Raw genomic sequence first — 26113 nt, 5'->3', positions numbered from 1 at the left:
CGCCTGGCTTTTTTTTCTTTCTCTCGCACCCAGTTTTAAAGGCACGGAAAGGCACAGGATTTGTGTCTGGGCATAGAGCGGCGATAAGGGATACACATCGAAAAGTCACCCCAAGACAGTAAGCCCTATAAAATCTTGTGAGATTGAATTTTGCTTAGTATGTGTTATGAGAAACTGCACAAAGAAATGGCTATATCTTTGCCTCTGTGCTTTCCTTCATTTAACAGTATCTAGCAATAAATACTTACAAATAGCTCAATTATCTCACTGGTTATTAGATAACAACATCATTTGATGTTTACCATTAGATTAGCAATAGCTAGAGAAATCTGTCCAAGATATTTGGGTCCAAAAATATATTACTCTTTACCTAAGTCTCAGAATCAAGCCAGATAGCATCACTTAGAGGCATGTATCAGCTGCTGTGCCAAATATCATCATGGGAAGTCCCACATTTCTAACACAAAATTTTGGATTTCTGAAACAGATCTAAAACAGAATCTTAGAAATCAGAGAAAATTGACAGCATGCTGTCTCGCTGTAAAGACACTTAGCTTTCCATCTCTGCAAGGAATGAAGAACAGAATAGCTGAGATATGTTGTAGGGCACTGGGTGCATTGTTTAACGTGTTGTGGTTTCATAGATATATGTGGTTGTTAAATACAGGAAAGCCAGGAACTTCAGATTGAAAGAGATAACCCTTGTCACAGTGTCGACTTACCAGCTGTCACAGGCAACAAGATCAGCAAAGACATCCTCGTAACAAAGTAATTTCATCTCAGAAAAAATGTTTTTACTTCCATCACTCTTACCAAAGGCTATCACTGAACATCACTGTTCTGGAAGGTAAAAGTCGCCTTCCAGTTATCAACATTTAGTACCTCCTGTGCTCTATCCAATTGCTCTTGTACCAGTTTTGGCCTTTAGTTCAAAAAATCCTTTAGCTGGTCTGCTGTTTCTGATCCCGAAGTATAGAAAGCAAGCATACACCTCTGAGCCTTTTTAGAAAAAAAAAAAAAAAAAAAAAAAAAAAAAAAAAAAAAGGTGAATTTGAATAGTTCTCCCTTCTGATTCTAGAAACTTATTTTCTGTTAGGTTTTTTTTTTTTTTCCTGTTCTGATTTCAGTCTATCTTATCTTTCCTGGAAACAGCTGGTGAGAGTTGTATTGCAGGCCTTGTTATGGTCCTGGAGAAATACACTAGCATGTCCCTCTTTCCCCTGGAAAGGCAAAGCCTTACATGTATTACAGCTGTGTGTGCTTCTCACGCAGCTTTAGCCTAATAACAGCCCGCAGTAATCCCAGGAGCTTTTCCTCTGTTTTCTCAGAGCAGTGCTTCCTATTTATAAAAGAATACTGGTAAGAAAAAAATTCTATGGGTTTGTGCAATTCAGAGTTAACACATTTCTATGGCTCTCGTCCCTCCTCTATTCTTCATCTGGTTCTTTCTCTTTGACAGCCTTGTACTGCTTCACATCAGCCACATCTCCCCAGTGGGTGTCACTGGGAATACTACTGACACAATCCTACACTTTGCCCCAGGTCTCTGAGGGAAAATATGATATCTGCTTATCCCCACAATCAGTCCCTGAAAATTCCACATTAACTGATTTTCACCTGAAAATCTTTTCAGGAAACTTGTTTTTTATCACCATTTCCTAGTACCCTCCACACTTTAGCTATTTTTTCATCATGTTGTAATTCTTCTACTCATTAAATTGTTCTTTAGCAGATCTAATAACTTCCATCATGATAACTTATATTCTAAGATAAAATCTAGTCCTCTTTAGAGGTTTCAAAAATTTTCTTCCAGTTTCTACATTTAGTTACAAGTATACCTTCTCTAGCTGAAGAGTGCTGTGACACTTGCCATCTACTCTAAGAAATGTTTTTTTACCGCTGGCTACTATATTAATGTACTAAGTTACCTTACTAAAATCAAGTTAATTTGAAAAGAAATACCTAAATATAATTGAAATTTTATGTGATTCTCTTTATTTTTCAGTAACCTGACTGTTTTCAAAATTATGAAGTCGGACTGATGGGGTTGCCTGGATCATATTTTCCTCCTTCATACAAAGCCATAGGCATTATCCCAACAGGTACTCCGCCCAAATCAGTGGGTTTGCATAAAATACTTGTCTCCAGAGCTGTGGGTCTAAGGACCAGTTTTCTAGGTTGTTGGGATGAAGATGATTTGGTACTTCAGGTTGACACTGAACCCTCACAGGGTTTTCTTCACCATTTTTCTTTCCAATTCAATAGTAACATATCTGAATTCCCTCATTATTCCCTATGATGAAAGTCATTTGCACAAGGAGGGCCAGGAAAAGTCGTCGATTTAGAAATTTTTAAATGAAATCTCACTGCACAGGCATATATTATATGCAAGGTTCACTAGAACTTTCTCATATTTTCTCCCAATAAATTGCAGATAATATAATAATTTTAATTTACACTTCAAAATGTCTGTCCCTAGCTGGCAGACATGCAAATGAAATTGGGGAGCTAAAATTCCAAGGTACTTACTTACTAATTTTTTACTACCAGTAAAGCATTTACTACTGCAAATAACTTTCTACTTTATTAGAGAGATAATCTAGCTTCTTTCTCCCTTAAATGAATTATCTCTGTAAAGTTAAATAAGTAAAAAAAGCATGAGAAAATGTGTTTAATAAAGAGAGAAGAGACTGCTCAGAAGCAGAGCCATTGAGTACAGTCAGATCTGTTAGTGGAAGGTGAGAATTTAACATGATTGTTTTTCAAGATGTTGCTAAAATTTAAATCTGAGGTTTGTGTCTGTCTTTTGTAGTGTTGGTAAATACCACATTAACTTTTTAACACACTATTTCCAAATTCTTTTCCTGAGTATAAATGTTCATGCCCATAAATTTGAATGCTTGTAATTTTCTCAAGCAAATATGGTTTAAATTATATTCTTTTTATTTCAAGTCATTGTCTGTGTCCTTTCCCTCTGCCTCTCATACTTTTATTTAAGTTAGACAAAGACTATTCACCAGGGGAAAATAATAATCTTTGTTTCTTTGTTCCTTGTTAGTTTCCTTCTATTCTATTATTTTAGAGACACTATAACCAATTTTTCTCCCTCTCTATTCATACATTAAAAAAGTCATATTGCTGTAATGTTCACTTTAGATGTACTGTTTACATATTTGTCCCCTTCTACAATCCAATTATGAGCTACAGAGTTCTTGAGTGTAGCTGGCACCAAATTTCTGTTAGTTTCAAGGGAAGTTTACTAAAACTCAGGGACTGACAGACACTTAGTCCTCAGCTGGCCTTTGGAAATCTTTCCTCTGAAAGCACAGCACATAGGGGTGGAGTCTCTCTGTTAGTCCATGCAGAGTGTGATGATTATTTGCTTTATGCATCATATTTTTTTATGTAAAATTTGCACCACAGTTAAAAGCCACTTCTCAAGATACATGCTTATGGATTTAGAGTTTGTTGGACTTAGGCATCCTCAGCTTGGGTGTTTTTCCCAACATAGGAAAAAACCCATATGCTAAAATTAAGATATTAGAAGGTATTTTCTTGCGTAAAGGATGGTTGAGTCAGATTTTATGACCCCCACAGAAATTAGCAACTTCAGCATTTTCACTTTCTCAGCATACAACAAAAATATCTTGAGGTATTAATCCTGCCACGTGAGAATCCTCAGCTGGCACTAAGGCCCTGTTTCCAAAAGTAAGATGATGCTGGAAAACAGCAATGAGTTCTAGGAAGCTGCTGTAAATTGGCAAAAGTTAGATAAAATTCTGTTATTAAAATGGTCAGGGGCAGAAATGCAGTTTTCAAAGCAGGAAAAACTGTGTTTCAACTAATCTTAAAAGAATTCTGTAAAACACTGTAATCCCTTGCTATTACCACAACTAAAGTTTAAAGATTAGTCTAGCTTTTCTGTGTGCTAGAGGGAATATTGCTCCCAATTCTAATGGAAACACAGGAAGAAGGCATGAATTTTGATTTCCTTGAATATGTTTGAAGTCAGTCATGCACTTCAATGCTTTCTTATAGCAGAAAAGTGTAAGCAGACATAAATTACTGCTATGTATAGTCATGATTTAGCTATTTTTTTAAATGAGAATTAAGCATCAGTGACTAAAGGGAACATGAAAAACTTTCTATCCTTGTCTTTGCTAGGCAATTCACTTCCTTAATGCAGTCATCCTTTAGTTTTTCAGCAATAAATCTTATAAAAAAATATATTTCACTTCATAACTTATTATTGTGAACACAATGAGGATATTTCCAGCTAAGCCTGTTGAACAGATAATCCCAGAGAAGGAAATCAGACCTAGTAATGGTGCCATCCCCTTCAAGATCTGTTAATCAAGCCTGGTGTACAATTCTGACAGAAAGGATGAAATTCACTCATTCTTCAGTGATTTTAGGACTTGGTTCTGTAGTAGAAAGAGAAATTAATTATTTGTGGCTAATAATTTGGATATCAATATCTAAATCTCATATCTAACTGTATACTATTGTTTAATAATTATCTAAACTTTGTAAAAAAAATTTCACCTAATGACTTTTTACATCCAGGATTGTACTTGAAAGAACAGGATGATGTTGTTTTCAAAATTAAATCTGTGACATAATAACTCCATTACAGTTTAAATAAATTTGTAGTCAGACAAGATACACCTTTCAGTAACACAGTGTTTATTCTAATAAAGTGCACTGTTGACTTCTTCTCTTGGCTGGGGTGATCCAAATCAATCCTCCAATCAAACTCTCTAATCAAACCCTCCTTCAGCTTAAGATCACTCCTCCTTGTCCTGTCACCACACGTTCTTGTGAAAAGTCCCTCTCCAGCCTCCTTGTAAGCCCCTCTGAGGTAGTAGAAGGGTGCTATAAGGTCTCCCCAGAGTCTTCTCTTCTCCAGATTGAACAGCCCCAGCTCTCTCAGCCTGTCTCCATAGGAGAGATGCTCCAGCTGTTTTCAACTCAGTGGCTCTCCTCTGGTCTGTTTCCAACAGGTGAATGTCTTTTGTGTGTTTGAAGCCCCAGAGCTGGACACAATACTTCAGGTGGGGTCTCACAAGAGCAGAGCAGAGCAGCAGAATTACCTAACTCAACCTGCTGGCCATGCTCCTTTGGATGGAGCCCAAGGTGCAATTGGCTTTCTGGGCTGTAAGTGTACAAATTTCTGGGTCATGTTGAGCTTTTTGTCCACAAACACCCCAAAGTCCTTCCCAGGGCATCTCTCTATCACCTCTGCCCAGCCTGTATTCATGCTTGGGATTGCCTAGACCTAGGTGCAGGACCTTGCACTTGGCCTTGTTGAACTTCATGAGGTTCATCACTAAACTAACTTTACAAAGGCTAAGAATTATATTTCCCTTTTGGTTGGTGGGCAATAAAGGTGAAAAAACATTAACCGGCTATTTGTCTAAGGTTATTGAAACAATGCAAAGATTTCACTGTTAAAGCTCTTTTAAAAACCTGCCTACAAATTTATTAAAATAAGTGTGCTCTGAAGACTGTCTAACCTAGTCATCCTCCACACAAACAAAACTCTTCTCCTGTATCATAAATTGGTTTGAATGGGTATGCTAGGACTCTGGGGATGCTGAGGTGCTTCTAGCAAGAGAGTCCTGACTGTGTTTCTATGCTTCCCTTGGAGAATTTGCAACATTTGTTTGCTGTGAGCAGCCTGCCCTGCATAACCCCTTGGGTTATTGTTTAAGCAGTCAAAAAAATAGCAGCTGTGGAACAGGTCAATTTAATTTGCTGACACAAGTGTGAGAGAAATAGCAATTTACCTGTGTATTAACTGTGCCCTTCTTGCAAGGGATAATGCTTTGTTTCTTATTTCTAGGAAGAAATTAAATGAAATTAATAAAACAAAATAAAAAAATGTATAAGATTGTTCATAAACAGGGCTGGAGTGTATTAACAGTTGGGTGAGGGTAGCTATGTTAAGAGGAGAAGGAAAGTAATTAAGCAGAGGTCTACCTACTTGGCCGAAGAGCTGAAGAACAAGTTTTGACTGCAGAATACCTGGCTCAGCTCTGTAAATCATCACTAATGCAAACCCTTCCACCATCAAGGAACAAGGCCATCCACACTATGATGAAAAGATCAGTGCTGGAAATGTAAGGTAATGGCTTAGGTCATCCTCTTACACCCACAGAGGCTGAAGACCCTGAAGCGGCACATAAATGTAAACAACTGACGTGAATTTTATAAGGGTGGATACAGGACACTTCCCATTACTTGGACATAGAACTAAATTTTGGAATGACCATTGAACTGGACACCAAGGTAAATGAGAACACAGAAACATTAATATTTGGCTTGCTTAGGGTCTGTCCTGGTATTTGAACCCACTGGGATTTTATCACAGAACCTGGAGAATTGCTATTTATGCTTCTTGTAATGAGTTTACTGGGGCAAGGCTTTGGTAGCTGGGTGACTACCGGGGTGGGAAGCTGCCAGAAGCTTTCCCCATTTCCAACAGAGCCAATACCAGCTTGCTTCAAGATGGAACCACTGATGGCCAAGTCCAAGCCAGCCAGCAACAGTGGTAGCACTTCTGGGCTAGCAGTTTTAAGATGAGGCGGAAAAGTTACTGTGGAACCGTGTTTGCAGCCAGAAGGAAGTGGGAATATGTGTGAGAAACAGCTCTGCAGACACCAAGGTCAGTGGAGAAAGAGGAGAAGGTGCAGAGGAAAGATTCCCCTGCAGAACATGGTGCAGACCAAGGTGATGCAGGTCCCTCTGCAGCCCAATTTGGCCTGTGGGAGGAGCAGATTTCCACCACAGAAGAGTGTGAGGAGTCTTCCCTTGAGGAGGAAGGAGCAGCAAAGACAACGTGATGAACTGACTGCAACCCCTACTCCCTCTCCCCCTGAGATGCTGCAGGGAGGGTGTTGAGGCTCCGGAATAAAGTCAAGTCCGGGAATGAGGAGGGGTGGGGAGAAGGTGTTTTAGAGATTTGTTTTACTTATTATCTCACTGATTTGATTAGCAATGAATTCAATTAATGTTCCCCAAGCTGAGTCTGGTTTGCCCATTATGGTAATTGATGGGTGTCCCTTCTGTCCTATCTCTACCGACAAGCCTTTTCTTGCTATATTCCCTCCCTTCTGTCCAGCTGTGGAGGGAAGTGGTAGAGTGGCTTTGGTGGCTAGTTGGAGTTCAGCCACCATCAACCCTCCACACTTCTACATTTTCCTTTTTCACTGCAGTTGCTGTACCACTGTGTCTGTGCCCCCACACAACCAATCTCATGGACAAAACATCAAGACCAGGCAATAGCCAAGTGATACCACATTTCCTTGTAAAGCATAATCTTTGTTGCTCTTTCTGTGATGCACTGCCTGCCACCAGGAGAGGTATGAAAGCTTCTGGCTCTTCCTGCTTTACTCAAAACAGATTCTTTTTTTCTTCCCATATAGTCTACTGCCTACTGGGTTGTATTAGAGACAACTGCAGGTAATCTGGGTTTACACTTTTCACTAGTACTCATCCAAGAGAACAACTGTAACTTTCCAAACTATTTAATTTTTTCTGTTCTTAATAAGACTTCCTATCCAAAATAATAACCTTGAATTAACAAACTATGGTGGTATAGACAAACATCTATCCTTTTGATAGATACCTTTCTTTGGGAAGGTGGCCTGGGGGGTGGGGTGGGGCTGGGGTAGGGATGGACTATAATGACAGAAACCTAGAAAACACTGAAAATTTTGCTCAATATATGACATTTTCATTAGGTCACTGAATTTTAATGATATTGTAGCAGAAGATTTGCTTGGAAATTTCTATGTAAGACAAATGCAAATTCAATAAAAGAAACACTTTCACAGACTTTTTTTTTCTGTCAAAACTCTGGCTACTCCCTAGCTGGTACTATAAAGCAGATATTTATTGAATCTGAGTTAAACTATTAATTGAAGATATTTTTCTTCATGTGGTATGACTTGACTTCACATGAGTCTAATATTAAAGTGCACAAAAATAAGGTAGAGTGTCAGAAGAAACAGCATTCAAATACAATAGCCCTGCCTCATTTTTACCCCTTATGTTAATACTTGATGGTTATGCTGCACAACAGCGTTAAAAAAAATCCCTCTACTTTTAATTTTTTCGCTCAGTTTCTGACACAAATTAAAGACATTTTTGTCTTCAATAAATGTGAGGCAATGAATTACCAGCAAAAAAATCATTCTGTCTCTTTCCAATGAGCAAAGAACATAGGAAAACTATAATTTAAAAAAAAAATTGAATTACTGAATTGAAACATAGCTTTCCTATCACACAAATATTTCCTTACTCTTTTTATTTGCTTCTTTCTATAGTCACTGTCCGAAGCACTTTGCCTTAAATAGTGCCACAGCATCGTGTTCTCCAAGACAGGATTGGAGGGAGAGATTCTCACCATTCCCTCAGACAACTAAGCTTCTTCAGCATTCACTGAAGTCACGGGCATACCTTTTCACTAAGGGCAAGCATCAATCCAAAGGTAGTCCGTTTTCTTTTAAAGCAAAACAAACCAAACAAAACAACAGTCAAAACCAAACGAGCAAAAACCAAAGGGAAAAAAAACCCCTCATGGCTGATGGCTCACAGAGCGCAAAAATTCAGAAACCCGCAGCATCCTCAGCCAGGGTTCTGCCTTGGGATCCACCTGCCGACGCTGCTCTCCGCTTGTCCCCGGCTGCTCCCTGCGTCCCGCCGCCCCGCCCGGGGCTCCCGGCTGCCATCGCCGCCCGAGAGCTGCCCCGGCTGGCGGGAGGTGCTGCCCCGGGGCCCGCCGTGAGAGCTCACCTGCAGCCCTGAGAGCTCACCTGCAGCCCTGAGAGCTCACCTGCAGCCATGCTCCGCTCCCAGCCTCTTCTCATCCCGGTCCTGCCGCCTCGGCCGGCGACCTCCGGCGGAACAGGAGGCACCAGCGGGGCACACCCAGCGCGCAACCTGCTGCTGTGCCCATCCCCAAACACACGAATGTCGGTGTAAGCCCCCAGTACCGTACTTACGCTGGAGAAAAACAAACAGACAGACAAACAAACAAAATCCCGTTCCATGTAAAAGGATTAAAAATCACAGAAATTTGTGATACCTGTTTTACTGCCTACTCCGAGTTCCACAACATTTACATCTTCACCATTTGACACCCCCCTCTCCCTCCCCCCCCGACATTTCAGGGAACCCTTCTTACAAAATAGGAAAGAACAGCAGGAAATGGCAATTCTCTGCATAACATCACAGTAATTGTCAAAGAACCCTGGCAGTTGCTGAACTGTATTGAAGCAGACATGACTGGACACCTCCAATTCAGGCTTCTCAAATTATGACATCTGTTTCTGGTTCTGATATGCAAGGTTGTTGCTTAAACAGTATTTTCAATTCCTCCTGTCATGTAACTACAGGAATGCATGCTTTGTTTTAATTGTAGGATTAGTCCACTTTTTTGGCTGCAAATTTTCATAAACAAATACCTGAATGGAAGTCTTTTAAAGCCAAGAAAAAACAGAACTGTAGCTCTAACAGAGCATTATTGTTAGAACTACCTTTCACACTGAATTTTTTTAATAGAAATTTAGTTTTGATTTGAAACATTTTTGATTTCTCTCATTTCAAAGATGCTTCTCAGTTGAATAAATTTGGAGTCAACATTACTGTTTCAGCTCCTGTAGGAAAAAGATATTATCCCAAAATTCTGAAATATCTCTAAAAACCAGACACTCCCCCTATACCCTGTCACAGAATTGCAGCACACATAGGAATATGAGAAACCTGAACAGTTTCAGTAGAGTGGACACATGAGAAAGGCTGCTAGGAAAAACATAATCAATTTGTGAAAGGCATTCTGCATCCAAAGGAAAGAGAAGGCCTCAGTGGCATATTTCTCAGTGATATACCCCTTCCCAGCCATGTGCTCTGGAATAGAATGTTTCTCAGCCTGCTGCCAGCAGCCTTCCCTTGCCTGTGGTTGAACCAGCCCTGTTACCTTTACTGTCCCTGATATTCCTCCTAGAGTTTCCTGCCCCCTCAGATGGGCCAACATATAACTGCAGGTTTCATTCCTCCCTTACATGTTTCTTGCAAAAGATCTGGGTTAGAAAAATTTGGCAATAGAAGAATTTAAATGAATGCCTGTCACTCCAACAAAACAAGCTGACAGAAGTAATTGAAAACATAACAGTTGCAGATCTGACAGAAAAGTAACCTCTGGTAGGAGGGAGGTGATGGGCAGCCAGAAGGGTAACTGCTCCAGAGGAAAGGATCAGGGTATTTTCTCCTCCATGGGCACTGGATGGAAAAAAGTTAAAGTCCTCTGTGAAGAGAGGTCCAAATAAACAGAGGAAATGCAATCAGTCAGCCAAAGTCAAGGACTTTAGTTCATATTTAGGGAGTGGAGGTGTCTTTCTTTCCCATTTTATTATTATTATTATTTTAGTTTTTCTCCCCAATTATTAAACTCAACCTACAAATTTTAGAATTTGTAAAATTCTTTTTGATTCTCCTCCCCATTTCAGTGGAATGGGGTGGGAAAGGATGACATGACAATATAATTAAAGTGAAAATCTGAAAAATGGATTAGAGAAAAACCACAGTGGAAATAACACATCAATTTGTAGCTAAGAGCATGGTGGTTAGTAGTCACTGAAACAACTTACCAGAACTTAGGTCCTGCAACATTGAAATGATTCTTAGAGCAGGTCAGGTATTTTTTCTGTAATATATATTCTTGCTCAAATGGGTATTAATTACAAATTGCATATTTTGCAATATTTTTCAGGACGGCAGACAACTGCTCACAGTTTCTGCACTAGATTTCTAATCCATGAGAAAGCTAATGCACGAGTTAGGAAGTGTGGTACTCATCCCTTTGGATGAAGCTTTGGATATGGATTCACAGGTTTTGACTTTACTGATAATATCAGAATGGAAATCCTTTCCATTATTTGATAATTTGTGATGCCAAGTACCTTAAACCAAGTGAGGCAGCAAAATATTAAAGTACCTACTGAGAGGTGAATTGAGGTCAGGCTACCAGAAAATTTCTATGTGAAAGCTGTCACTGCTTTACTCTTCTCCAGGCATGGTATAAGTAGAGCAATTCTAAACGAGTTTTTTCTTTGGAAAGGAAAAACTTAAATCTCTACCAAATTGCTCCAAGGTAAAATTAATATCTGCCACTCTGTAAAGGTAGTAATCATACTGTTCATCATTTGCCATGATAAATCTCAAAATCTGGCAGTTATTTTTGGCTGTGAAAGGTTTTATTTTCTTTTCTTAATCACGATGTGCTTGTACGTTACTTAATTTCTTTCTATTTTTAATATTTAATAGAGAAAATTGCCAGATGTTTTTGATCTGTAACAGTTTTGACTCATAGTTGTTGGCATTGTGTAAGTTACCAAACCCTTCACTGATCGGAGCTGCACACAAAATGTTGTATCTGATGGTTGGTTTGGGACAGGCAGTGAAAGACAAAGAATGGCTTTCAGATGACTTGAGGGATGCTTACCTGGAGCACCACAGCAACAGGAGGTGCAAGTGTTGTGAATTAAGATTTAATTGGTACAGAGACTGGTGCTCTGGACTCTCTGTGTACTCATTCTTTCTTTTTCTCTCCTTTTGGCACAGTGAATTTTAATTATTTCATGAGAAATGGAAGAGCATAAGGAGGAGATGGTAGAGTTCCTACCTCAGAGTGCCCACATAGTTAGAGCACATTTATCACAAACACCTTTGGGCGGCACAAATTAATTTATTCCAAATCTACTAAATCCAGAAGGGTTATCCAGCATCTCTATGATCACAGGAGTAATTTTGTGATCATCATCTTTGCCTTCTAAGAAAGGCAATTAAGACAGAAATTATTGCAGAGCTGGGGTGGAGGGAGAGGAACGAGTGGCACTAGATATGTGTTTCTTGGTTGAAGAGTGTTGCCTCCTTCTCATGGGTACTGGGATCCCTTGGAGAAGTAGATGATAAACCCTTCTCTTTAGCATTTCTGGCTTTTGCATTTTCTGGAGTTTGGCACAGAGATTTCCTCATGTGCTGCATGTAAATCTTATATAGGGTTTGAGGGAGGTTGTGACTTTTTGTGAATAATTCATTTTTCTGAATATATTAACTGGAGAAATGACTAAGAAGAAATGCAATTAAAAAAAAAAAGAGAGAGAAAACCCCCCAGCTTCAGTGAGAATTCTCCCAATGGCTGAAGTTCAGCTTAATGTTTCTTCTTTTTCTAAGGTTATTTATCAATATAGTGATTTAACATCCCCAGAGTAACTTGTGCCTCTTGTTATAATAATTGTTTTCCCTCATGGTAGTTTCTCTTAAAATTTCTTTAAAGAAGAGTGGATAAATTAGGGGTTTTGTCCTAGCCTCTAATTCTTACTCACTGGCGTTTTAGAAACCAATAGCAAACATCAAGTGTAACTCACAGCTGATAAGCTTGGGTTTTTTTCTCCTAAGGTGCTGAAAGAACCAAATTTTACGTCTCTGAAAATAATGTCCTCTTCTTGACCAGGATTTCTTTACCAACTTGGAAAAGAGGGCTGAAACATCTGCTTCTTCCTATGGAACGACGTGTTTGACACCCTGTTCCCTTGCAGCCACATTTCTACGCAGAAGGAAGCTCTGTTATTTCATGGGACATTCAGTACAACGCTTTAAGTGCCTACTTTCCCATTTCCCCAGGAAAATGGACTGCTAAGACTAGTAATACGTCACTACACTGTTTCTATCTGCTGTCCTGACACAATTTTCTTCCCTCTGCCCCGCAGGCAAGATGCCTCACCAAAATAGCTGCAAGACTACAAATAACTACAAGAAGTCATTACCACCAGGTGGTGCTGCTAAACACCATTTTCCGCGTCCTTTTAACCCCTGTGTGAGTGAAGCAGTCTAAAGGAGATCTACCCAACCACTGTTCTAATCTTGCTCAGCTTTATAAAGAAGCCATTCTCTTTGGGGGGAGGCATTACCTGCTCTTGGTCAGAGAGCAAGAGGTAACAACGAGTTTGAATCCTGAGTTTGGGAAAAAAGGTAATAAAATAAAACACTTGTTGGTAGTTTGTCCTACCCAGATAGCAGTGTTCCAGGTAGATAGGATTTAAAGGGAATAAAGAAATGAATTGCCAACTCTACAGAAAGGACACATTGCACTTTTTTGAATCTGAATTCTTATGTGATTCCTTTAGCTACTTCTGCTGCTTCAATGTGCCTGAGAGTTAAAAAGCAATATAATCTCACTGTTAGATAATAAATCTCAGGTTTACTCTCCATGCTCTTTATATCTTCCAGATATCTAATCTAAGATGCTATCAGGTTTCCTCCCCAAGCTCTTTGTATCTTTCAAATATCTAATTGGAAGGAGCTATCATTTGTTCTGAAGTGTGTGCCAGAATCACATGCAATGAGAAATATTTTCTGAAAACAGTACCAAAAGTTAATAAATGCCTCTGTGTCCTTACTTGGGTCATCTTTTGTTATTATTAATTAGTTGGTACTTTAAAATGTATTGGCTCATTTGTACATTTCTTGAGCTAATGTTTTCACACCAAGGCAACTCTTTATTGCTTGAATCTGTATTTCCCATATTACCATTGGCTAGGAGCAATGGCACATTGTGTAAAAAATCCCTGTTTCTGGTGATCTTTTCTCACAGAAAAGGCTTCAGAGACATTAAGAGGAATGCTTTTATGCCATGCTTAATATTTTGAGAGAAATATAAAAGGTCATTCAGATATTCATTATCCGGTTTGTTTGGTTTTTCCCCTTCAAATTGACTTTTCTTATACGATTTATGATATTATAGCCAAAAAACTTGCAAGAATGTGCATGGAAAGTCATGATTTGCGACTTGATGAGGTATTTTCCTTGCTGACTTGAAGTCAAAGAAATACCATCGGCATTTATTTGCATATTTTCCTGCACAGCAGTGGTCATATATAATCTAACTTCAGAGCCAAGCACTCTAGGGTTCTGCCCAAGAAACATCTCTCCTTTGCCACTTTTCAGAGGTTTTTTTGAGCTGTAAGTTTTTTTCATTATGTCTCTGTCTGGCAGCTTCATGAAAGTTCCTTCTCAAAAGTTCTTTATTTATTTATAACTTTTTTCCACTTTAATGTTGATTTTTATTTAAATTTGCAGCAAGCTACTGCTTCATGTTAGGCAAATCAGAACATACGTGGAAAATAAAAAAGTTTCGTGTAAAATAGGCCTATAGAGTTTTAGAGAATGCCCTAGAGTCAGAACCCACTTGATTTAACCATCTGTCTGCCTGTTCACCCTGTCTGGGCTTCAGGGCACAACCTCTGTCTGGCCAGCTGGCTGCAGGCTGTGGCAGCAAGGTACCATCATCAGGTGAGCACACCCAAAATAATATTGTACAAGCATATTCTACCTGCTCACAAGCCTAATGAGGCCCCTTCTGCAGCCATGACAGTGTTGTCCTACTGGTGAGAAGGTTCAAGGAAGACTGTCAGTGTCTGAGCACGTTCTTTATGACTAAATTTACAATCTGTCCTTGTAATTTTAACATTTTGCAGCGTCAGGATACCTGTGAAGCAGGTTTCAGACCCTCAGCTCAATCAACACTTGCCAGTGGCAACCATTTTGACAGCTGTTCTGTGCCTGTGAGCAAAGTAAAACACAGAGTTTTATAGTGACAGTTCTTTTTAAATAAAACAACAAAAAAAGTATTTTCCTTCAAAGTCCTTGGTTTAAAGGAAAGGTTGTTGGAAGGAAAGGTTGTTTGAATCTTTGGCCACATTATAATGGAAGTATATTTTGTTCTTTGCAGTCACACCAAGGTCCTGACTATGCTGCAGGTAAGTTCTTTCTCCTGTGACTGATACAACAAACACTGACAGAGCAGAACTAGGAACAGGCTACACATTTTTAAAAAAGGGAAGCTTTCGGTTTGAACCAGTAGAGACGCTAGAGAGCTATGCCAATTCAATCTTTTTCGGCTGCATTTGTGCGGCTGAAACAATAAATTCCAGTTTACATCTAGGTCCTCCTACTGTGTTCACTTGGTATCATCAGAGCTATGTTATTAAGCTTTAGTTCCTATTGTGCACATGTATCCTTCTAATTGTCCTGTACTCTAGTTTTAGAAATCTCTTTCTTCATATTTTTCTGCCTTATTTATTTTTTTGATGTTTCGAGATGTAAGGTGTGTGAAATTTTCCACCTTGAAGAGGGGTCTACACATTTCTACTTCTGTTGGCAGAGGTGCCTGCATGACTGAGACCTATTACCACTCTCCAGCTTTGGTTTGTGACAAGCAGCTCTGCTCGAGAAAAGGAATAGAAATGGAATTGTCCAGGAATGCCAGTAGAAAAAGGATAAAAGGCTAACTCAAAATTAGGTGATAATGTGTCACTCAGAAGGTTTGAGTCCTCAAGAAAGTGTGCTTTACTGCCTTCTACTGCAGCTGCAAAAGTAAAAGTTGCATACATAAAATTATATATACGCAGATATGTATAGAGTTTAAACTAGCTAGGCACTTTGTGATATAATTTTTTCTGCACTGAAAATGTAGGGATATTGCTTCTTCCAAAGTTTTTTTTACTTTTAGAACATTGTTCTTCTTTGAAACACCAAGTTAACAGTCCTACATAAAATCAGTCTCTAACAAAAGAGAATTGTGTTTGACTATAATGAATGGTAGCATGAAAGCACTCATATGACCATACTTGTTAGATTTAGAAAAAAATAATCAAAAACATTAGGCACCAGCAGTTATTATTAAGTACTTAACAATGGGCTCTTCAATCCTAAGGAAAAATATTGAAAGCATCTCCGGAATAATGAGAACAAGAAAAGTACTTCTTTATTAGAAAAGTTCAGTATTTGTAGTTGCTGGCAACTGCCATCAAAGATAAAATGCAATCACAATCATAATTGCATTTTAAACTTCATCTAAATGTGTGATTTGTAAGTCTTAGCAGTTAATAAGTTTTTAGATTTTTGTCTGCAGCAAACCAGAAGGCATTTCTTTTGAGTACAGTGGATTTCTTCAAACCCAGGGTAAAAAATTATTTTAAGAACAGTAAAACAATTTCTAACAAGCAGTACATGCTTGGGTAGCTCTGCAGCCATTTAACTTTGCTGATGGATATTAACTTCCTTGATAAGAAATTCAGATTATATATAAATCTGGTAATGATAATTCATAGCACTTTTAGGAGAAAGCAATTTATTTCAGTTCAGGACCAATTTTTTTTTTTAGACTACTTAAAATATAAATCTTTGGAAATCAGAAGTATTTTGAGGAAATTGCACTTTAACTCAAAAATTCAGAATAAATAGTTCTCACAGCTTTTCAGAATCTTTTTAGAAAGTTTAAAGAAATTTTAGCATTCATGATTCTTTATAACACCTCAGATAAAGTATAACATTTAAAATTATCTATTGTTAAAATATAAAGTAAAAATTACAGTAACTCAGGGTTTTTTTCAATTATATTTGTAGCTTAGATTTAAATGGCTACTTAGGTAAAATGTGGGTATTATTAATGATTAATTTTAGTTCTTCAGAAACCCTGAATATATTCTTGTAATTTCTACATTATACTGGAATAGAATAAAATAGGAGGAGCAAATATGGACGTAAAATAAGGTAATTCTACCATGGAACTGCTTTAGAAAAGTACAGCAAATACTGAAGGATATAAGTCTGATAAAGCTTAAAGGTACATAGAATATTTGTACATAGATTTGAAAACTTACTGAAAAGCAAACAAATTGTTTGTGTAACCTCTACCTTTTGCAGCTTACTTATTAAACTTATTAAGTAAGTTTTCCTTTACACAGTAATACCTGCCTCCCAGGGAAACGAAATCTGTTGAGAAACCTTTCATGTGCCTGAAGACCTGTGTCAAGAACACTCTCTTTTGCTGGTCAAACAAACAGACTTCTTTCACTGAACCTTGCTGGCCAAACTTCTGTCTCTTGCTGTTCAGTGAATTGCCCGATATGTGCTGTGCCCTTACTGGCACAGAGTGCAGCAGGGCCACCACCTGGTTCTCACCGAGAACTAGGAGAAAGAACCTGCTGTGCAAAATCCACTATTTACAACAAGCTTAGGGAGACTGTATTTCTCCTCTAAAACAACCCATGATTTTACCAATTATACACATTTTATTTGCAAAATAATTAGAACTAAACTAGAGGGCTTTATTCTAAAATTAAATACTCCAGTTACGGTGATTAACTGAGGTGTAACTGTTCTGCTTTAACACAAAGACATTTTTTTAATTTCCAAAGTGAATTATTGTAATTGTTCTCATTAGGACAAATTAAAGTACTTTTTTGATTGTGAAGCATGAAGTCTAATAATGGACTGACCTCTTATTGTCAAGAATGAATATAACAAACTAAGGACTTCTAGGTTACAAACAACCCCTGCTCATTTTCCTTTAGAGATAGACACAAGTTCCTTTGGGAACTGGTATGTCACTGAACAGGACCCAACACTACAGTTCCAATTCCTATTGGAGGAATTGTCCTATGACTAGTCTAGCTTTGTCCAGTGGAAAAAGAGCTACTGACCTAATTACTCCATCAGCCCAAAGACATCCTGCCCTCAGGAGAATCTAGTATGTGTTCCAGAGATTTTTTTGGGTTTTTTTTCTATTGGGAAGTACAATCTCTAATATAAGTAGCCCTTCAAACATAGGCAATTTACAGAATTGAACTTTGCTCTTGTGCTCTCCTTCAAGTCCAGGGGAGTTCTTCTCACCCCACAATTTAGCCAATGGTGAAACTTTCCTCTGTTTCTCTCTCTCCTATCCCTCTTACGCCAAAGCAGTCAGTAGCAAAATGGTTTGAATACTCTCACACACACAGCAGCAATGAACTCCAGTCCCTGCAGAAATATCTTCTGCATTGTGTGATTCCCAAAGTATGTGGTTTCAGTTCTGCTTCTGATTTAAAAGAAAATAAAAATATTATTGACACATTTTCTGGGGATCTTAAGTCTGTCAGCGCAATAAAAATCCATCTTCAATTAATAATTTCAATGTAAGATGTGTCTAGAATCTTAGTCAGAGGATTATCTATATTTTTGGAACTTGAGCCATGGTTGAGCTTAACCATGAGTTTTTTGACGTGTCTAAACTGTGTAGTTCCTAAGTAAATTCAGAGTCACAAAGCAAGAGTTTTAGAAGTTCAAGTGGCCAATTTCAAAAGCATTGATGAAGAAGTGTTTTCAAGACTGGTTTTATCTTCAGTAGTCTACATTTTAGTAGTATTCTGAATTTTGTTCATTGAACATGACCCTTACATGTATGTTTCAGTTTAAGTATTAGCTAATTTAATCTAGTGTCCTAATTTCATCAATGTCTCAGAATGTGATGATATTTTGAAAGCTGTAGTACTTATCCTCTGTAAAAATGTAATCATTTCTTCAGTGCTATGAATAAACAAGGTGGTCATTGAATGAGCTGAAGTATGACCCGATGTCTTTTATTATCTAGTGATAATGGAGCACACCTTTTTTGTCCCTTAATTTTATATCATCAAAGCTCCAACTTTTACTACCTTTTTTAGTTCAAACTGCATGTAGTGGCCACTGCTGTGTTTTGTTTGAATGAAGTTTCATAGTCAAGATTTTTATAAAGCAATATATTCTCTGTCAGGGAAGACCAAATCGATAAAGAAAAATGATGACATGAATTGTTACACAACAGACACCAGCCTTAGAAAGCATTTCTCAGACCAGCCAACTTTTCTTAGTGAATTCTAAAATGTGTTTATATGGAGAGTAATGCAGCCTGGCTGTAATTTACTGCAATAAATTAATATATCCAGTGAGACTACCTAATTAAACTGAACCTTGTGATCTTCTCATGATTAAGAGTTGCAATAGTCCAGTGACTTTGGAACCACCAAACATAGTTACAAAAATAAGTAAGGAGATTCTATTACAGACCTACCATCTGAAAAATTACAGCTTGATGAAGATTTTAATTGACATATTCCAATTTCTGTTGCAAATCTTAGCATAATTCTGGTAGTAGAAACTGCAATCAATTACTTGTAGCCAGGGCATTGTACATGCTTCTGAAGATGCACTTAATATTTTAGAGCAAATAAAGCTAGACATGCAGAATAATAAAATAATTATTGAAAAAATAATTTCTGATTTAAAAAAAAATCTTTAAAAAGTTTCTAAATACAAAGGCCTGATTTTTGAACAACACCACATGTATGATACTATTTATTCAGAAAATGTGTGACAGTGTGATGTTTTGCCCCCCATTAATTTGATTTGTAGTGTAACTTAAAGTTTTGTGTCTTTATATGGTCCAAGAAATATTTGAATATAAGAACAGATGTCTTTGACAGAAATGACAAAAGTAAAACATATTCGCATAAGCATTTCTCATGTGGATGATGCAAAGGATCGATGTGATCCTTTTGTTTAGTCTTCTGCAAAATGGAGAAGGAGGGGAACAGGTTTAGGGGAAGAGATTGTGCAGACTGCTTTACAGGTGGGCAGGCTCTCTAGTCAGTGCAGAGCTGAATCTCTCTTTAACAGGCTGGATGCAGACAGGATACTTTTCATATATTTTCCTGTGATGCTATAGTATGTAAGAACCTCAGGTCACAGCAATGGGATGTTTCACCCTTTGTATAATGGCATTAATAAACATTTGTCCATTTGTCCATTTTCCCTGGGTTCTGGGCACATCTCAAGCTTAGTAGGTATGTACTCACACTACCAGGAAATTGTGGAGGTGATCATTGTGCAGATATGCGGAATGCCTACTGTTGCTGTTCAAGTTCAGTCACTGTCACCATGTAGAGAAGGATCATGGTGCAGGAATGTGGGAAAGGGGTCACCTAATCCCTATCTTTTCTGCAGGGTTCTTAGACAAGGTAGGAGAGACCTACAATTTGCCATAGTCCTAGTTCTAATGAATTTTTCAGATTTTATCTTATGAGTATTTAGGTGAATGGACTTTCCAATAAAAGTTCTAAATGTCAAGTAAATAAGGCTCTATAATCCTTTTACACCAAATGCAGTGATCTGCTTCAAGAGATGGTGGCCAAAACAGTTAAGGATCAAAATCAGAACCATCTAGAACACAGGGGTTGCTCCCAGCAGAATGCCACAGACACCAGGATTTAGGGGACATTGGTTTTACCTCATTACCCACAGGTGGAGATCCTGCAACTGAGGTCTGATTTCTGAAGTAAGTCTTCTAAGTGCAAAGCTGTTGAGAAAGTCATAAGGTGCGTTACCACCTTCTATTACTAAAAGAATTAATCATGTTATGAGTTAAACCACAGATACTATTTAGAATGTATCTGTACCACTAGATAGCCTGAGTCTCATGCAACTACAGCTACTTTAGTCCTTCCTGTAGAATTCATATACTGCCAATAATGTATCTGGATTCCTACATTAAGTGGCCTGGATCATATTTCACAAATTTTTGACTTTCCTAAATGCTTTGTCTAAGGAAATCCACCTTAGATTACATCTCCTCTGATGAATGAAAGGTATAATCAAAACCTCCCTCATCTCTCTGATGAATACATAAAAGCTAGTGAACTGTATCCCTTCCTTTTACCCAAGGGTTTTGCATCTGAAATGGAGATTCATTCCCACTGCAGAATAAGTGCTGTGTGTGGTAAGCATTTTGAATAGCCTGATTTTCTACTCTTGGGTCAAAAGGAAAGAGACTGTAAAAAAGAATAGGATTTATAATGTGGTTATTTGACAGCTCAGTCCAAAGACTACTAAAGCTCTTGAGAGTTTTTCCATCAACATATTTGGAACTGGGCCACTAGTGACTAGGAGGAAGAGAATTTTGAACTTGAGCTTGTTTAGTCAAATTTTATTTGAATCTAAGTAATGGTAGATGCAGATTAGTGCTCGCTAATATGTCTGGCTGCTGCAATAAGACTGTGTGCCAGGGGAATTTTTTCTATCAAGCAGCCAGTGTACTATAAGAATGGAGTACAAAGAATATAGCTACCAGTACCTGGTGGCTTACAGAGAGAGAGATGTAATAGGTGTGTTTGGGGAGAATATACATTCAGAAAACGTTATGGAATGTCTTTTTAGCTCTTCCATAATTTTGACCAAATTAAAAAAAAAAGAAATCCCACCTCCACATCTTATCTTCATTGAGAAAATGCTCTATGCCCTTTGAAAGAAGCTAAACAGAGCTGTTTGGACGAGGGAATGTGTGTTAAGGGACTCTCTGTATGCACTCCCATTTTACTAACCATGCAGTTCTTAAAAAACTTTAATGGTGACTATGTTTAAGAAATCAATTTTGACTGAACCTTTTCAAAAATTACTAATTAACATGATTAAATCTTTGTTTTTCCCCAGAAGTAAGAGGGTGACAATTTTTTAATGACTTAGAACATATCACATATCAAATATAATTATTATAAAAGAGTAAGACAATATATGAACATTTTTTAAGGCTTGAATTTTCTACCCAACCAAAAGGCTCTGTACACCAGATATTCCAATGGCATAAGAAAGAGAATTCTGAAAAAAAACACCCAAACCACGATGCTGTGATGCTCTTATATTTTTTTTTTTATGTTTACTTTTTTTCCTATCAAATTAAGGTGTTGATTTGTTTGTTTGATTGTTAGCTTGCTTTTCTGGTAGTCATGTCTGACTAAATGAACAGTTTGCTATATTAGGTTTTACCAGAATGGGGAATAGTGCCTTGACAGAATCTGGACTAAATTCATTCTGTTCAGATGTAATGAAAAGCAATGAACAGAACAAATGAAGGCTTTTCTGTGGCAGAAGCATTAAATTGTGCAGACAAAGTTTCTGAGGGCTAAAGGTAAGAAAAAAAAATCCCATATCAAAAGTGGGCTCTAAGGCATATGGAAATTTCTCTGTCTTCACTGGGTTTTCAATTATCCTCCACAGAAAAAGAGAGTAGCTGCCTAGCTCAGGGACAAGCACATACTGTTGTTCCATCAGCTTTGTGCTCAAGATAAAGTATGTTTGGGCCTGAGGAAGAAGAAAGGTATTCAAACAGTCTGTGACAATCTGGTCACTGGAGTGCAGGGTATGACAGTACACAAAAATTTACTGCAACTAGCACATAACTCATCATTATGCCCATCAGCTGATGAGCATACTGCCTACCTTGCTGTAAATTTGGATGGCTTATGGGAAACTCCAGATGATTTTAAAAGGTAATGTTCTCTCTAGTCACCTGAAAAAAATAGATTCCAGATTTTCTACTTAATAATTTTACTGCTTGGCAGTAAATGAAATTTTTGCGTGCAGGCTATTGCAGAAACACATAATTGATTCACCACCATCAATGTGTTACATCATACTCAGCAATAAACAGCTTGATCCCAATCCAAACCAGCTTTTGTAGCCAATATACCAGAAAAACTTCTGTGAAACCATCTGTGACTGTCAAATCTAATGGGTTAGAGGCATGCACTGCTAAAGTGAGCAAGAGTCATCAGGAGCGAAGGCTGGGAAACTGCAGTTAAATGACAGAGTGGATAAATTCTTGCAATTCTGTTAGCCCAGCAGGTGACTTTATTCAACTGGTTCCTCATCCTCTGTACCTTTGCAGTGAACTTTGCCTACAGGGACCACTATTAATATAGACCAATATTGATTCGTTAATATTGAATGAAAATGATGCTCAAGTTTTTCCTTTGCCTCCATTATTGATCCCTGTGATGAGAGTTTTAAAGAAATGCACAACTAAACCAGAATTTAGAGCCCTAAAATTTGTGAATTATTGCTGATATTATCTGTGCTTAAATATATAGTCAAATTTTACGGCGTCCTTCTGGTCACACCAGTATGGCTCCAGTTCAGAATAAGAATACTCCAATATCAAGACATTGTTTCACTAAGTCAACTAATATTGCACATTTATTTTAGGGTTGTTTTCATGACAAGTCTGAAACTGCCTTTGAAAATATTCCTTTAAAATGATGTGTGCTATTGCACAGTACCACATTAAACAACAACATTATTTTTGCATAGTCACATTTTCAAAGGTGGGAAGTGCCAGAACAGATTGTGCATATACACCATGATGAATGCTGCATGTGTAATGAGTAGTCCAATTATTGAATAAACATTGTGAGCACTTATTTAATGAAACATGCATTATAAACATGCATGCTGTATTTTTTTCAGATGTGTACTGTCATAACATTTTCAGGAGTCACTGAATTTTTCTACCTGACTCTAGGAGCAGAGGTGAGAATAGAGATGTTCTTGTAGGTGAGAAAATGAATGGAGTGAGATGATGTCGCCAATAAATTTTTTGTTTCCTGTACATGTAGTAATATTGTGTTGACCTAGAATATATTCTGCCTCATAGGAAAGGGGAAAAGCAACTTTGTGCCTGTCTACTGATCTAGTGACTAATGCTTTAAACTAGGAGAAGAAAGCAGCAGATTAAACATCTACAATGAGAGGAGATTGATCCATTGTCCTATATTTTCTGATTTCTCCCACTGTTATATCATTATTAAATTCATCCATCAAATTTAAATGGCTCAGTAGTAAGGCAAGAAGTGTGACATATAAGCAAGAGTCACTGGAATGCTTCATGCATAATCAAAACTATGACTGAAGTGGCATCACCAAAAGGTGGTGGGGTAACACTCATGACTGACAGACTTTTCCACAGAAAAAGTATAACTGGTTCAGAATGATGGGGGAGAGAGAAGGAAACATTAAGGGTTCAAACACTTCATCTGAGGTACACAATATTGACAGCTGTTGAAGAGCAGAGTTGGAAAGAAGTGCCTCAGAATCCAAAAGAAAGAGCACTTTGGACAGCAGTGACAATGAATACGGTAAGAATTTGTGATTGACAGAATCCAGCAAAAGTAAGAACTGCATTTCAAGAATAAAGGATTAAGCAAACTCATAATATGAATAAAACAAGATCTGCTGAAATTACAGTCACTTTCAGCTTGATGTCTCCCAAGACTGTTCCCAGAAAAGCAGCAGTGCACCAATTGGAGCTTCTGTTCTGAGAGCAGGCATATGGACTAACACTTTTCTTTAAGGTTGCTCCTCAATAAACGAAGTTTTTTTGAGGTGCACTTTCTTTATGAGCCCTACTACTAATGCATTTTGCAAGCTACCCTCCTTTTTATACATCCCAGTGTGATCTTTGGATTCAATTTCTTTTTTTTGCAGCATCAGCGGCATAACATTGCAAACATATGTCAGCTTGTGAGCCACTAAAATCTGCATATTCTTTCCTAAGTAATGTCTTGGCAGCTTCCTCCCTCTCCCCCATATATATTTAGATGATTATTGTTGCCCATATGTGATACTTGATGGAGCACAGGACAAAAAATATATACTGAAAAGGGAGGAAAAACACTTTCTTAGTAGGAAGTCCATGTAGAGATAGAACTCTTCTGCAAGCCTTTCTTCACACTGTTACTGAAAAATAGAGGTGAGCTCATCCAAGAACGTGTACTGGTAGGCTAAGAAGGGTCAGCCAGTGAGGATGGCAACCATCCTTGTGGACCTATGTATGTACAACCAGCCCATATCTGTGAGGAACATGCATTTTCTGAATTTCTGAGGAAAAAATCTAGCTTTTTTATGTGTGAGAATAGGATATCCTTTAAGAAAATACATGGCAGCAGTTGTATGGAGCAGATTAGAATACCTTACAGTCAGAGGCTGACAAATGCTTTTGAGGACTTGCTGTGCTAGTCTTCCAAGGACAGTGGCCCACTGGATCACCATGCAGCCATGGCCCTACCAAACCTGCTTAGACACAAGATAATGTGCCTCTCATTTAAAATACTTTGTGCTGGCCAGTAATGAAGAACAGAATTCCAGTGCATAACCTCTGACACTTCTTTTGGCTGCTTTCAGACAAACGATTATCCAAGGGTGTCCTCCGCTCTCCTTCCTACCTTAGGGATCCCATTTTAATGAATGGAAATGGTGGTGATTAGTAGTAGTAAAACTGCATCAAGAAAAAATCTAGGCAAGATAAAGTGGACTGAGAAAATGTAGATGCATGGCCTCAAAAACTTCTGGCCTGTCTTTGGCTTACTGATCCTCTGAAGATCCCCTGTGATCCATTCACTACCTGTAGAATCCCATTATAAATGGCTGCAATGGTTGTAGATTAAAGCAGATGAGACGGATTGAGACGTGTATCTGAGATAAATGGTCACCTGAGGCAATGTGCTCTTTCATATCAGACTGTGCCTCCTTTGTGCAAAACCCAACAGATTAGGGCCAGTCAGAACTATGGTCAGTCAGCACTAAGGTAGTACCTACTTTCTTCCTGCATGGTTTTGCCCCAGATAAATGATGGTGCTGTGGAGGGATAAATTTCACCATATGATTTGTCTGTCTCTCTTGGGTGTTCTACCAGTAGAGGAAAATTGATCACGAATCTTTCCATATTTTAAATGGAATTAGTTATCATGTGCAATTCAAAAGAGTGCTTGATGGAAAATCTGTCTATTTGCAATGTGTCATTTTTTGGCTAAATGAGAAGTTTCAGTTGGGGTCACTGGACAATCCTCAAATACTAAATCATGATTCTGGATTACAAGTAAGTAGGAATGGAGAATAAGTCTCCTTAGCTTACAGTAGAACAGGCCTGGAAATGATTTTCCAGCAGTCAGCAAAATGGTCAAGTTATCTTTGTTGTGAGGACAATTGTCCATGTTCTAATTGAAGTATATAATGTTTTCCTTTTATGTAGTATCTATTTTAATTAAGATACACAATCATTTATCTACTTGAGGAGGGATTGAAACTCAAATCTTCCTTCTCTCTCTAAACACTGCCATGGTTTAACCCTAGCTGGCAACTCAGCCACACAGAGCTATGAAGAACCAAAATGATCCTGGGCCACATCTCTTTGAAGGTGATCCTACAGGTGCAGCATATATAAAATAATAGAAAAAGATAAAGTTACAGTAATTTGACTACTTCTTATATTTACCAAAAAGATTTATATGAAGGATTTGTAGCTAATTATATTTTGCTCACATTTATGATTATCAGATAAATTGATATAAATTAACTAATTCCTCTATTTCACAGTCATGGGGGAAAAAAAAAGATATTTTATCATGATGGACATCTTGGCAGT

Source organism: Coloeus monedula (genome assembly GCF_965178545.1).
Source record: "Coloeus monedula genome assembly, chromosome: 2".
NCBI lineage: Eukaryota > Metazoa > Chordata > Aves > Passeriformes > Corvidae > Coloeus > Coloeus monedula.
This window is presented reverse-complemented; position numbering follows the sequence as displayed.